The 16,018-nt window shown below is 38.4% G+C and overlaps 1 protein-coding gene across 3 annotated transcripts in view; it reads left to right on the forward strand.

The window, feature by feature from the left end:
• PLEKHM3 (pleckstrin homology domain containing M3) overlaps positions 1–16,018 on the forward strand; it is a 223,389-nt gene that overhangs the window by 167,957 nt on the left and 39,414 nt on the right. The window lies entirely within an intron of this gene.

Consider the following 16,018-nt stretch of genomic DNA (forward strand, 5'->3'; position numbering starts at 1 on the left):
AGAGTGGGTGGTTTGAATCTCCGGTAGGTGTTTGGGCTTCCTTATCAGCTTACCCAGGTGTGGGGCACAAGAAGCAGGTGCGAGGCTTAAAAGCTATTTGCAGTCAAATATCAGCAGAGTTTAACTCTTTATCACAAACATCATTCACACAGTCACCAAACGTGCTCTTCCAATGTCACCACTCAATTTTTTCTTAAAAATTTTTCTTCCGTCTCCACTCTTACTGTTACTCTGTTAGTTTTAAGAATTTATCTTTGTGTGAGTATCTGTGATAGGTTTTTTTTAAAAATTGAGGTTTAAATGACATATAACATGATAGCTTCAGGTGTGCAATGGAGTATTCACTATTTGTATATATTGCAAAATGATCGTCACCACAGTAGGTTACAGAATTTCTTTTCTTCTACTTTCCTAGCAACTTTCAAATATGCAGTATGGTGTCATTAACTGTAGTCATGATGCTATAAATTATATCCACATGATTTATATATTTTATAAATGGAAGTTTGTACCTTTTAACTCCCTTCACCTATTTCACTTACTCCCCACCCACTGCCTCTGGAAACCACCAATTTGTTTTATGTAACTATAAGCTAGCTTGTTTTGTTTTAGATTCCAGATATGAGGAGATCATACTGTATTTGCCTTTCTCTGTCTGACTTATTTCATTTAACATAATGCCCTCAGGGTTCATCCATGTCATCACAAATAGCAAGGTTTCACTCTTTTTTATGGCTGAATACACACACACACACACACACACACACACACAGTATTCACACAAACATGTACACACACACATGCATGCCTCACATCTCTATCCATTCATCCATCAATGGACATTTAGGTCACTTCCATATCTTGTGCTGTGTGCTAAATCGTTTCAATCATGTCCAGCTTTTTGACACCCTATGGACTATAGCCCTGCACGCTCCTCTGTCCATGGGATTCTCCAGGCAAGAATACTGGAGCGGGTTGCCATGACCTCCTCAATATCTTGGCTATTGTAAATAATGCTGCAGTGAACATAGCAGTACATCTGTCTTTTGTTTTGGTTTCTTTGGATAAATACTCAGAATTGGCATTACTGTATCATATGGTAGTTCTGTTTTTTAATTTTTTGAGGGTCTTCCATACCGTAACATTTTGTATAATGGCTGCACCAATTTACATTCTCACCGACAATGCACAAAGATTCCCTTTTCTCCACATTTATACCAACTCTTGTCTTTTTTTATGATAGCCATTCTAACAGGTGTGAGGTGGTATCTCATTGTGTTGTTTTTTTTTTTTAAAGAAAATATTTTTAATCTTATAATACAGTATCTTGAAAAGTACAGTAGTAAAGTATAACAACTGACCTACTGGGGCTGGCATCGAGTGAATAGGCAAGAAGAGTTACTGACTGAAGGAAGGAAAGGAGGTGGGAAATGGTGGAGCTGAAGGATGGTGCTGAAGGGGACTTATTATAGTATTTCCAAGGTCCACTCATGTTGTGGACTGTATCAGTTAAGTCATTCCTTTTTGTGACTGAATAATATTGCATTGAATGGATATATATTACATTTTCTTTATCCATTCATCAGCTGATGGACCTTAGGTTGTTTTTACTTCTTGTCTGTTACAAATAATGCTGCTATAAACACTCATGTACAAGTCTCTGTGGACCTGTGTTCTTGATGCTCCTATCATTAAGTATATACAAAGGAATGGATATGGTACCTCTTTGTTTTAAACTATTTCAGAAAATGCTGGGCTGTTTTCCAAAGCAGCTACACCATTTCATATTCCCACCTGCAGTGCACTGAGTGTTCCCTTTCACTTGCTCTGGGAGGACTGAGGGGCTGCTGGGGGAGAGGAAGCCATTTGGGCACCAGGAGGAGTTTGGGTGCCTTTGGGTGCTGGGAGCAAGTGCCTGCTCAACTGGGAGAGGAAGGGACCACTGAAGGGACCAGAGGATTCATTATGATTTTGATTCACATTTCTCCGATGATTAGTGATGTTGATCACCTTTTCATGTAACTATTTATCTGTATGTCTTCTTTGGGAAAATGTCTATTCAGATCCTCTGCCCATTTTTAAATCAGATTTTTTTTTTTTTTTGCTATTGAATTGTATGTGTTCTTTATATATTTTGGATATTAACATTATCAGATATGTAATTATTTTCTCCCATTTGATTTTGTCTTTTCCTTTTGTCGATGGTTTTCTTTGCTTCTTAGTTTGATATAGTTTCCCTTGTTTATTTTTGCTTTTGCTGCCTTTGCTTTTTGGTGTTGATTAAAAAAAATCATCTCTAAGACTGATGTCAAGGAGCTTACTGTCCATGTTTTCTACCAGGAGTTTTATGATTTTAGATCTTTCATTCAAGTTCTTAATACATTTGGAGTTAATTTTGTAAGTGGTATAAGATAGTGTTCCAGTTTCATTCTTTTGCATTTTGCTGTTCCATTTCCCCAGCACCATTTACTGAGGAGGCTCCCCCTTCCCCAGTGTATATTCCTGGCTCCTTTTTCATAAATTAATTGAATATATATCATGGGTTTATTTCTGTTCCATTGATCAATGTGTCTGTTTTTATACCAGTACCATGCTGTTTTGGTTAATATAGCTCTGTGTTATATTTTGAAATTAGAGTGTGATGCTTCCATCTTTGCCAAGATTATTTGGCTATTCAGGGTCTTTTGTGCCTCCATACAAATATTTGGATTACTTGTTCTGTTTCTGTAGAAGATGCTGTTGGAATTTTGATAGGGTTTGATAGGGTCTGAATCTGTATATTGTTTGGGATAGTATGGATGTTTTAACAATAGTGATTCTTCCAATCCATGAGCATGAAATATCTGTCCATTTACTTGTATCTTTAATTCCTTTCATTAAGGTCTTATAGTTTTCAGTGTATAGGTCTTTCACCTCCTTGGTATTTTATTCTTTTTGATGTAATTGTAAATGGGATTATTATTGTATTGATTTCTCTGATAATTGCAGAATTCTATTTTTAACATCTGCCTTTCTCTTCTTCACATCACACTCTGCAGAGGTAGCTTTTGTTTTATAGTCGGTCTATCTTCTTCCAGACATTCCTGTATACACATATGAATATTTTTATTTCTTTGCAAATGGGAACAAACTATCCTATCTTTCTGCATTTTGCCTTTTCCACCTAAGAGTATACTGTGGACATTGGGCACATGTGCCCATTCAGTATGCATAAAGCTTTACCTCACTCTTTTATTAGATACATGATATAGAGTTACCTTGATATTTTAACCTGTGGTGTTTTTCTCTGTTAGAATCAGTACTACAGTGAACACACTCATACATGTTCTTGTACAGTTGTGTGAATGGGTCTGTAGGGTAAGTTCAATAACATGAGACTACCAGGTCAGAAGGTATGCATGCTTTGCAGTTTGATATATATTGCCACTTGCTTTTTGAAAAGGAGAAACCAATTTTTTCTTCCATTCAGTGTCTTAAGAATGATTGTTTTCTTATATCCACATTAACTTTCTGTGTTAACAATATTTTTAATCCTAACCATCCTGATAAATAAAAAATAACTTCACACTATGATTTTGATTTGTATTTTTTTCATTGTAAGTAAGGTTGAATATCTTTTTTATATTATATTGGCTATATGTACTTTTTGTTAATTGCCTTTTTATTTCATTAACCTATAATTAATTTATATTAAGGAAATTGGCTTTCTTTTTATCTAAGTAGGAAATATTTTTCCCAATTTTTTGTCATGTGACTTTGTAAATGGTATTTTGTATTGTAACTAATTTTCTAATATTACATATTCAGATTTATCACTTTTCTATGGTTTCTAAGGTTATAAAATATTTACTCACATGTTTATCTAATTTTTTTCTCTAATATGTTTATAATTTTAAAAATACCTTTATGGTTTATTATTATATTTAAATTTTCCATTTGTCTGGAATTACAATTTTTTTTTTTGGAATTACATTTTTTTTATGAAGTGAATTAGAGATTCAGCTTTGTTTTTTTTCTCTGATGGCTAAACAGTTGCCCCACCATCATTTACTAAATAATTTCTTTCTCCTCACTTTCACTGTATATTAAATTTCCATATGTATTTGAATCCATATCCTGGGTATACAGATAAACAGCATAAACACCACAAACACAGCAGATAATCTTGAAAAACAGGATGTGTGACGTTATAATCAGTACTGACTGGTGGTTTGCTACTTATTGACACCTTGAGGCAAAGAATAAAAAACTGCCCACATTCTTAAAGACAATGGCATGCAAGCTAATAAAGAACACCTATTTCCACTTATGTGCAGGGTTTGTTTTTCCTCACATCAGTGACCCAGCAGTTTATTAGATCACAACCTTCTAGTCAGGAACTCATTTTTGTTTCTCATTTAATCTTAGGCATTGATGGTCTCATAAAAGCTGTTAAGTAATAATAATGTTGGGCACTTATATTGTACTTTTCATCCCTAAGTGCTATCTAAACATTAACTAATTAAATGCATTGATGAAAGCAAAGGATTTGCAGACTTCATCAGGAAAACTGATATCTGGTTGCACACCTGGGAGGGCATGATTCCTGAAAAGCATTAACTCTCTCTTTGAATGGTGCTCAGCAAGCACAGGAATAAAAAGCTGGTGACATTATTTTACTTCTTTTGAAAATTTCCTTGGGTATCTTCTAATTAGTCTGGTTAAACTCACCTTTTATCTATCTCCCCAGACATTTCCTTTCTACATTCCTGGGGGTATTCAACAAGCTTCTTTTGATGTTTTCCCTGTCTGTTAGTCACAAAATCATAGGATCTTCAAGCTGAGAGAAATCCTTATTGATCATCTAGTTTTGAATAACTTAGTATGATCACTTTATTTTGTAGGTGAGGAAACTGAGGCATGGAGAAATTAAGGGACTTATTAAAAAGGTCAGACAGCTTAGTGGGGACAGAACTGAGAAGTCAAGATGTTTAGCTCCCATTTCAGATCTCAAATCAGTTTCAATCCTTTTTTCTCTTTGTGAGCGTCTCAGTTGCTTTTCCCTTTTTAAAAAAATAACTTTTTTTTTTAACTCCATCCTTTACATACTTCTCCTTTCGTTCTTTGCTGTCTACCTTTTGTGTCTCTCCTAACCCTTAGTGGGTCATTCCCACGCATGATCAGGTAACATTGCTTTAATTTCTCCTCTATTTCTCTACTTCTTTAAACATGGGGTCTTTTGTTGTTGGTAAGATGTCCTCAACAGGTCCCTCTGAAAAGCACTGTTTCTTCACTTTCTCTTACATACATGCTTTCAGGGAGTTGATTTAGTTTGCTTTGGTTTTTTCCAGCCGTAGTTGCTTCTTCCTTTAATAAAGCTACTTCTCTTGGTAAATAGCCTAGGGTTTAAGTTAATAAGTCCATTTTCATCATAGAATTTCATGTTACTTTATCTTTTTAAATTTTTTTATTGAAGTTCATGTTACTTTAATTCATGAATTTCTCAGTCCTTCACTCAATAATAAGAATGATACTCCGTGTTTAGAAGTTTACACAAGATGTGACTACTTAAGAGATTTTTGTACAAGGAGTAAATATGTTGGAAAATAAATCCTTACATAAGCCAAAGACAGATCCAGTTCAGATCAAAACTGTGGGAGTAAGCCTGGACCAATCTAGCCTGCGCGTCTTATTTCCACGCAGAGACTGAGTCGGTTTAGAAATCCTCCATTTCTGTATGATGGCTCCGTGCGTATCCAGTGACTTCAGGATTCTCAGGCTGAACCAAACCCCAAGGCTGCACTCTGACCCTAGATGCCCTCATTAGGGCCCCTTCTGAGAACAGTGAAGAATACTTAAGGAGACGGGAGTAGGGGTGCCAAGGCCTGACATAACCCAGCTAGGTGATCTTAGCTCCCCATCACCTCCCTGGGCCTTAGTTTTTCCCTTGTATGTGTGTGTATGTTAGTCGCTCAGTTGTGTCCGATTCTTTGCAACTCTGTGGACTATAGCCTGCCAGGCTCCTCTGTCCATGGGATTCTCCAGGCAGTATTCTCCAAGAATACTGGAGTGGGTTGTGATTCCCTTCTCCAGGGGATCTTGCTAACCCGGGGATTGAACCCCAATCTCCTGCATTGCAGGCAGATTCTTTACCATCTGAGCTACCAGGGTGCTCCCCATCACCTCTCTGGGCTCCTTTAGCCAAGTTAAAGAAACCATTTAAAGCAAGCGTCCCCAGTTCCTGGGCCACAGACCAGTATTGGTCATGGCCTGTTAGGAACTGGGCCACAGAGCAAGAGGTGAGCGGCGGCAAGCAGCTCATCTCTATTTACAGCTGCTCCCCGTTGCTCACATTGCTCAGCCTCCTGTCACATCAGTGGCAGCATTAGGTTCTCATAGGAGCATGATCCCTGTTGTAAACTACACATGTGAAGGCTCTAGGTTGCTCATTCCTTATGAGAATCATCCCCAAACCATCCCCCTCCCACCACATCCTACCCAACCTCTCACTGTTGTTCAGTTGCTCAGTCGTGTCGGACTCTTTGCAACCCCATAAATGGCAGCATGCCAGGCTTTCCTGGCCTTCACTATCTCACGGAGTTTGATCATACTCATGTCCATTGAGTCAGTGATGCCATCTCACCTCCATCTCTGGTCTGTGGAAAAATTTATGAAATAGTCCCTGGTGCCAAAAAGCTTGGGGGGCTGCTGACTTAGAGCCTTTCCTTATATACTTTTCAGTGAGTAATAATGACATAACTGGGCCAAAATGAATATTTGTGACCTAAATCAGATTTATATTAGACACATAGCTAATTAACTCAATAGAGAAGTAAGATTCTGCTGATCATACCATAAGAATTTCCTGAACTGTCTCAACTTAAAATATCTTAATCTACTTTCCCCGTAAATAGTACACATGCATTTATATGAGACCATATGGCCTGCTTTGGGGCTCAGAATATGTGGGCCACATAATTGTACTTACTCTTTGCAAATGCTTCTACTGATGTTCCATGAGGTTATGGCTTCACGAGCCTATAGCCATTGAGGCACTTTCCATAATGTGGAAAAACTGAAGTAGACCCCATCCTATATGTTTTTGTGAATTAAGAAATTTATGTTCTTGGGTTCAGCTTTACCATTCAGCCATTGGAGAAAGTTGAAATTCTTTTAGTCCCTGAGATAGTTTCTACCAGGATGCAAAGTATAATTTGATTTCGTTTGCATTTGCTTGATAGGAATGGTGATGGCCACTTACAAATTGACCCAATTACGTCAACCCAGACAACCCAAATTATAACATAGTTTCCAGAATCTAAGTAGAGATTGTCACCCTTGGAAGAGAATCAGATAAGAGCTCAATGTTGACATCATAATCCACCATGAGTGAAGTATTTGATTAGCCAGAACCTTCGTCCTGTTAGAACAGTCCCATAATGGATAAAGAAGGGTGTGGAGCAGCTAATTAGAGAAGACACAGTTTCCTGTTTTTCTGCAAACATCCCAGCATTGAGCCATGATAAGGAGCTTTAAGGCTAATTATGGAGAAATGGGATTTTAACAAACTTTTTGAAATAGGAAAATCCCCTATGCCTTTTATTTTCTGTTTTTAAGAAAAATAATATGGTAGTACTCTTTTTATTTTCTGTTTTTAAGGATTTATTACTAAGAGGAATAAAATTAAGTTAACTAGACTTACTGTGGTGATATTTTACAATATATACAAATACCAAATCATTATAATGTATACCTGAATCTAATATAACATTACATATCAATTTTTTTAAGAAAAAAGGAGTAAAATTTAGAATCAAATGAGAATGCAGAATTATTCTTGCGTGTGTTAGCTTTCCAAACTTGAGCAGACTCCACAAACTGTTTTTCCTAAATCTTCAGGAACTCACCAGGCCTAGATCACTAACCATCACTGTCCCCACCTGGTAACGCTAAGAAATGTCACTCAGAAAGAAAATAGTGAGTGCTGTCTTTCAGAATCCTCTGACCAAGCAAATGCAAATGAAATTATATTTGAAATCATTTTACAGTGTGTGACAATTTTGATTCTTCCATTTCACCAAGCTTGCTTGTTACTAGTGAGTGGCAGGTGGCTTTGTTGAACATGAATGGGGTCTTTTGGTTAGACTTTCAGAGGAGGGGCCATTTGTCAAGTGCAGCAGCCCTCCCCATCAAAGTCTTCCCAACAGTTGTCCAGAATCTAGATGCTACACAATGGCCGAGGAATGCCAGTATTGAAATGGAAGGTAACTTGCAAATCAGGGGGAAGGAATTCGTTGATGCATACATTCAATGAGAAGGAGATTTTTCTTTCTTGTTTCTTGTCTAAGTCCCCCAGTGCTCCGTCTTTCTCCCAGTGTAGATTTTGAATTTTGTGATGGTGCCAAGGGAGTGAAGGTAACGGACATAAAAGAATCATTTGTGCCCTTTTCCCAATCCCACAGATCTCTATTGGCTGCAGACCTTGAACATGACACTGCAATTTCCTGGTGCCACACATGAGTAATGAGCAGCTGTTTCTCAAACTGTGGTTTGGAGAAGGCAGCACTAGGTTATTTTTTAACTTAATTGTGATTTTTGATTGCTCTGCAAGAAGGCAAATCAAATAAAGTCTGTTGTCTTAGTCTGCAAGAAAGCCATAGGCCTCAAATTCCAGTGCTGACCATCTTGACCAGAATAGAAGAGGGGGGAAAATGTGTGTATCCTTGAGCTGGAAGTTCGACCAGCAGCTTTCGTGGGCTACTGTCACACAAGAAGGGTAAACATATTTGGTGTATTTGTCAGTTTATGGGATCATGGAAAGTGATATTTGACTATTCCTTGAGTTCTAGAAGTACCTGAGTTGATAGAGTGAAAATAATTTGTAGAGAGAAGGTGAAAGTCAAAAATAGAAAACTCCTGAAGAAGGTATCAGCTTGATATTGCATTTGTCTTTATTGTACAGTGCAATAAAAAAGACACATAATTTTAAGTTACAAATGGAAGTGTGCATTCTTTGAACACGAAGTCCCTATGATACCCCTGGAATAATCATATATGCAGTACCTCCAGATTAATCAGACTAGGACTTTCTTTCATACAAGAAATTAAGTTTAATGGAAAACAGAAGCAAACTATTTCAGTGTTTTGGACATATGCCTTTTTCTCAAGGAGATAGAACAATTTGGTGTATGGAGAAGATGAGGGAGATTGAGGAGATGGATGAAGAGCTACCTATGTTTTCTGCTAATTACTTTGTCATGATTTTCTTCACATTAACAGGCACTTGGGGAAAATAACTAAGCCTAGGATAACTAAACTTCATCTCAGAGGTCTATTTCACCAGCACTTATAACATATCCAAATGAGGGCCTGGTTACAAACCACCAGTCTTCTAAATGCTAAAGCTGAATCGCCTTGTGACTTGTGATGGAAGGATGTAAAGTTATATTAACCTGTGACCGGGAAAAAGTGAAAAAGAAAGGCTCCTCGAGCTTTGGTCTTCTTTGAGGCTTCCATCTTCCTGATGTTTGTGGAATATGGTCCTAACCTCAACACCCCACCAGGTTGGCTAGGAAAGTGGGAATGAAAAGCACGATTCTTGAGGGCAGGAGGAGATGGTAGGATATCTTACTTCTTTTTAAGCAAGTATCTCAAGTAAAGATATCCCTGTGAGATATGAGCTCCAGATACCTGCACCCTGCTTCTGTTAGTGCTGAAGCCTCTCGACCAGAAGCAAGAATAGCTTCCAAGTATTGCTAGTTGTTATATTCAAAACAAGATTAAATCTCCTAAAATTTACCTTTACCCTTTGAAATCAGTGTAAAGTTTTCTTCCCTGTAATATTAAAGAAATGTTTGTCAATTCTAAAATAAACTTACAGAGTATTACCTCGCTTTTCTGAAGGGAAAAATTCCAGCAACTTCAGCACTTTGAAACATGGCCCTGAACCTCACCTGACAAATAGGAAGACCGATTACTTAAGTGTAAAGAAGCAAAAAGGGTTTCTAATTAGCTGAGTTGCCACCAAGTTCACATGTTCTTCACTCTCCTCCCCAAATCACACAGCGGAATGATTCAAAATGTTGTGACACAAAAATAGCGCAAAGATATGACTGTTGCAGCAAAGGAAAAAGACTGGAAAACATCCTCAATCATTCAGCAAGAACCTAGATGCCTGGCAGAGAGAGGGTATTTAAGACTAGTGTGAGATTCAGTCTGCCTTTAAGCAATTTACATTCTTTTAGGTTGCTTTACATAAAATTGCCATTTTTATAAGTAAAATCACCATTTTACTTTTATGGGCAAAATCACCATTTAGTACCTCCACTTTTACATTTTCAATCTACAGTTGGAAAAGCAAAACAATCAAATGTTAAAGGATAGCAAAAAATACAGGAGAATATCAATTTCCATATTAAATTGTGTGGTTATAAAAATAAGTTATATGAAGCACGAGAGATCCATGGCAGGTGAAGTAGCCAAAGATGACTGTCCAGATCAAGCCAGAATAGATCTGAGCCATGAATCCTGGGTGACATTTAAGTAAGTGTTAAGAGAAGAAGTGAAACTCCCGATAGAAGAAATACATTGGCGAAGGCACAGAAGCAAGAACAAGCATATTCTACACAGGGAAGAGTTCCCTCACAACAGAACATAAATACCAAGGGAATGGAAAATGAATTTGGATAGACAGTTTTGAATTAGCCTATGGAGACACTTGTACACGAGGCAAAATATAAGCTCCAGTTTTGTCTAGTTCATGCTTCTATCAATAGCCAAGTATATTCCATGCCGACTATGCATGGAATTCAGCAAATTCAATGCAGTTTTCTGAAATGAATGAATGAAGAGTTTTTACTAATGGTAAAATAAGAATTCAACCAAAGGTTTGAGGGAAGAGATAACACACAATGAAAGTAATGTATAAACCTGATTAGTATATATGCTGGATAGATTCAAGGAAAAAGGCTATCATCCATAAATAAAACCAGAATCTTATTTCATTATTAAATCAGGACTTCCCTGGTGGCACAATGATAAGAATCCGCCTGCCAATGTGGGGACATAAGTTTGACCTCTGGTCCAGGAAGACTCCGCATGCAGTGGAGCAGCTGAACGGGTGCACCACAACTACTGGGCCTGCACTCTGGGCCTTCGAGCTGCAAGAACTGAGCCTCGTGCTGCTGAAGCCTGCATGTCTAGAGCCCATGCTCCACAAGAGAAGCTACTGCAGTGAGAAGCCCACATACTGCAATAAAGAGTAGCCCTCACTCACTGAAACTAAAGAAAACCCACATAAAGCAATGAAGATTCAGTGCAGCCAAAAATAAATAAATAATTTTTTTAAAAAAATCAACACCAACCCTGAAACATTATGCTAAGTGAAAGAAGCCAGTCACAGAACACCACATATTATATATATTATTCTATTTACATGAAATATCCAGAGTAGGTAAAATTATGAAGACAGAAAGTAGAGATTGCTTGTGGGATGGGTTAGGGAGAAAAGATTAGTGACTGCCAATGGGTGTGGGGATTTGGAGGAGAGTGGAGGAAATGTTCTAAAATTGACTGTGGTAACAGTACAAGAAACACCTGGAGTAACAGGCAAATTTGGCCTTGGAGTACAGAATGAAGCAGGGCAAAGGCTAATAGAGTTTTGCCAAGAGAATGCACTGGTCATAGCAAACACCTTCTTCAACAACACAAGAGAAGACTCTACACATGGACATCACCAGATGGCCAACACCAAAATCAGATTAATTATATTCTTTGCAGCCAAAGATGGAGAAGCTCTATACAGTCAGCAAAAACAAGACTGGGAAGAGACTGTGACTCAGATCATGAATTCCTTATTGCCAAATTCAGACTTAAATTGAAGAAAGTGGGGAAAACCACTAGACCATTCAGATATGACCTATATCAAATCCTTTATGATTATACAGTGGAAATGAGATATAGATTTAAGGGACTAGATCTGATAGACAGAGTGCCTAATGAACTATGGACAGAGGTTCGTGACATTGTACAGGAGACAGGGATCAAGACCATCCCCAAGAAAAATGCAAAAAAGCAAAATGGCTGCCTGAGGAGGCCTTACAAATAGCTGTGAAAAGAAGAGAAGTGAAAGTCAAAATGAAGTCGCTCAGTCATGTCCGACTCTTCGCGAGCCCATGGACTGCAGCCTACCAGGCTCCTCCGTCCATGGGATTCTCCAGGCAAGAGTACTGGAGTGGGTCGCCAGTGCCTTCTCCAGAAAAGAAGAGAAATGAAACACAAATCAGAAAAGGAAAGATATACCCATTGAATGCAGAGTTCCAAAGAATAGCAAGGAGAGATAAGAAAGCCTTCCTCAGCAATCAATGCAAAGAAATAGAGGAAAACAACAGAATGTGAAAGACTAGAGATCTCTTCAAGAAAATTAGAGATACCAAGGGAACATTTCATGCAAAGATGGGCTCTATACAGTACAGAAATGGTATGGGAGAACTGTACAAAAAAGAGCTTCATGACCCAGATAATCACAATGGTGTGATCACTCACCTAGAGCCAGACATCCTGGAATGTGAAGTCAAGTGGGCCTTAGGAAGCATCACTACAAACAGAGCTAGTGGAGGTGATGGAATTCCAGTGGAGCTATTTCAAATCCTAAAGGATGATGCTGTGAAAGTGCTGCACTCAATATGTCAGCAAATTTGGAAAACTCAGCAGTGGCCACAGGACTGGAAAAGGTTGGCTTTCATTCCAATCCCAAAGAAGGGCAATGCCAAAGAGTGCTCAAACTACTGCACAATTGCACTCATCTCACATGCTAGTAAAGTAATGCTCAAAATTCTCCAAGCCAGGCTTCAGCAATATGTGAACCCTGAATTTCCAGATGTTCAAGCTGGTTTTAGAAAAGGCAGAGGAACCAGAGATCAAATTGCCAACATCCGCTTGATCATCAGAAAAGCAAGAGAGTTCCAGAAAAACATCTATTTCTGCTTTATTGACTATTCCAAAGCCTGTGACTGTGTGGATCACAATAAACTGTGGTAAATTCTTCAAGACATGGGAATACCAGACCACCTGACCTACCTCTTGAGAAACCTGTGTACAGGTCAAGAAGCAAAAGTTGGAACTGGACATGGAACAACAGACTGGTTCCAAACAGGAAAAGGAGTACGTCAAGGCTGTATATTGTCACTCTGCTTATTTAACTTCTATGCAGAGTACATCATGAGAAACACTGGGCTGGAAGAAGCACAAGCTGGAATCAAGATTGCTGGGAGAAATATCGATAACCTCAGATAAGCAGATGACACCACTCTTATGGCAGAAAGTGAAGAACTAAAGGGCCTCTTGATGAAAGTTGAAAGAGGAGAGTGAAAAACTTGGCTTAAAGCTCAACATTCAGAAAACTAAGATCATGGCATCCGGTCCCATCACTTCATGGCAAATAGGGAAGCAGTGGAAACAGTGGCTGACTTTATTTTGGGGGCTCCAAAATCACTGCAGATGGTGATTGCAGCCATGAAATTAAAAGATGCTTACTCCTTGGAAGGAAAGTTATGACCAACGTAGACAGCATGTTAAAAAGCAGAGACATTATTTTGCCAACAAAGGTCTGTATAGTCAAGGCTATGTTTTTTCCAGTGGTTATGTATGGATGTGAGAGTTGGACTATAAAGAAAGCTGAGCACCAAAGAACTGATGCTTTTCAATTGTGGTGCTGGAGAAGACTCTTGAGAGTCTCTTGGACTGCAAGGAGATCCAACCAGTCCATCCTAAAGGAGATCAGCCCTGGGTATTCATTGGAAGGACTGATGTTGGAGCTGAAACTCCAATACTTTGGCCACCTGATCCAAAGAACTGACTCATTTGAAAAGACCCTGATACTGGGAAAGATTGAGGGCAGGAGGAGAAGGGGATGACAGAGGATGAAATGGTTGGATGCCATCACTGACTCAGTGGACATGAGTTTGAGTAACCTCCGGGAGTTAAAGGACCAGGAGGCCTGGTGTGCTGTGGTCCATGGGGTCGCAAAGAGTTGGACAGGTATGAGCGACTGAACTGAACTGAAGCTCTTCTTGGTAACATCATTTGCAAATGTATTCTCCAGTTTATGGGTTATCTTTTTGTTTTATTTATGGTTTTGTTTGCTGTACAAAAGCTTATAAGTCTGATTAGGTCCCATTTGTTTATTTTTGCTTTTATATCTGTTACCTTGGGAGACTAACCTAAGAAAACATGGGTACAATTTATGTCAGAGAATGTTTTGCCTCTATTCTCTTCTAGGAGTATTATGTCATATTTAAGTATCTAACTCATTTTGAATTTATATTTGTATATGGTGTGAGGGTGTGTTCAAATTTAATTTGCATGCAGGTGTTCAGCTTTCCCAGCACTACTTGCTAAAGGGGCTGTCTTTTTCCTATTTTATTTTCTTGCCTTCTTTGTCAAGATTTATTGACCATAGGTGTGTGGGTTTACTTCTGGGCTCTCTATTCTGTTCCATTGATCCATATGTCTCTTTTTGTGCCAGTACCATACTGTTTTGATTACTGTAGCTTTGTAGTATTGTCTAAAGTCTGATAAAGTTATGCTTCCTGCTTTGTTCTTTTTCCTCAGGATTGCTTTGGGAAATCTGGGCTTTTTATCATTGTGTATAGATATTTTTGTATTATCTGTTCTGATTCTTTGAAAAATGTCATGGGTAATTTGATAGGGATCATATTAAATCTGTAGATTACTTTGGGTAGTATTGCCATTTTAACAATATTAATTCTTCCAATCCAAGAGCATGGGATATCTTTCTATTTCTTTGAGTCATCTTCAGTTTCCTTTATTAATGTTTTGTTGTTCTCAGAATATAAGAATGCTGGAGTGGATAGCCCTTCCCTTTTCCAGGGAATCTTTCCAACCTAGGGATTGAACCCAGGTCTCCCACATTGCAGGCTGATTCTTTACTGTCTGAGCCACCAGGGAAGGGCCAATAGATTTCAGGGTTATCAGTTCTGGTTCTGTGAAAAATTTCACAGTTAATTTGATAAGGATCACATTAAATCTGTAGATTAGTTTGGGTAGTATAGCCATTTTAACAATATTAATTCTTCCAATCCAAGAGCATGGGATATCTTTCTATTTCTTTGAATCATCTTCAATTTCCTTTATTAATGTTTTGTGGTTCTCAGTATGTAAGTCTTTCACCTTCTTGGTGGGGTTTATTCGTAAGTATTTTATTTTACTGTTTTGATGTGGTTTTAAAAGGGGTGGTTTTTTACATTCTCTTTCTGATATTTCATTGTTAGTGTGTAAAGAAATTGCAGAATACATTTTTATATTCCTTATAGTCTTTTACTTTTGTATTATCAGCCACTACTATTTGTTTACCTTAACGGAGAAGGCGATGGCACCCCCTCCAGTACTCTTGCCTGGAAAATCCCATGGATGGAGGAGCCTGGTAGGCTGCAGTCCATGGGGTCGCTAAGAGTCGGACACGACTGAGCGACTTCACTTTCACTTTTCACTTTCATGCATTGGAGAAGGAAATGGCAACCCACTCCAGTGTTCTTGCCTGGAGAATCCCAGGGACGGGGAGCCTGGTGGGCTGCTGTCTATGGGGTTGCACAGAGTCGGACACGACTGAAGCGACTTAGCAGCAGCAACCTTGTAATATCTCTTTAAGTATGATTTACTGCTCTCAGATGTTATTTTTATGTAGAATTCTCATTTTAATTATGATTCATTTGAAAGTATCCAGCTATTTCCAAATTAAATTCAATCTTCATTTTTTTCTTATATCAAAATCAGCATGTATATGCACGTGCCTCAGTAAGAGAGAAATAAAGGCAGATTTTATCTTGTTAATATAGGAACTGCTAAAGTCTTTGAAGCCTGTGCATTATTAGTTAAGTGAGGGGGGCTCTGATGAACCATCGGCTCCAAACTCATGAATGTTTGAGGGGAGGGGGCCGTGGGAGGTAGGCAGACTCAAGACAAGACACTGGGGCCTCGTGGAGTCAAGTGTCAGTTGAAGAGCACATGTCTTAGCAGGAGC

The sequence above is a fragment of the Bos grunniens genome, chromosome 2, assembly GCF_055505025.1.
Source record: "Bos grunniens cultivar Pamir isolate PY7600 chromosome 2, Bosgru_T2T1.0, whole genome shotgun sequence".
Taxonomy (NCBI): Eukaryota; Metazoa; Chordata; class Mammalia; order Artiodactyla; family Bovidae; genus Bos; species Bos grunniens.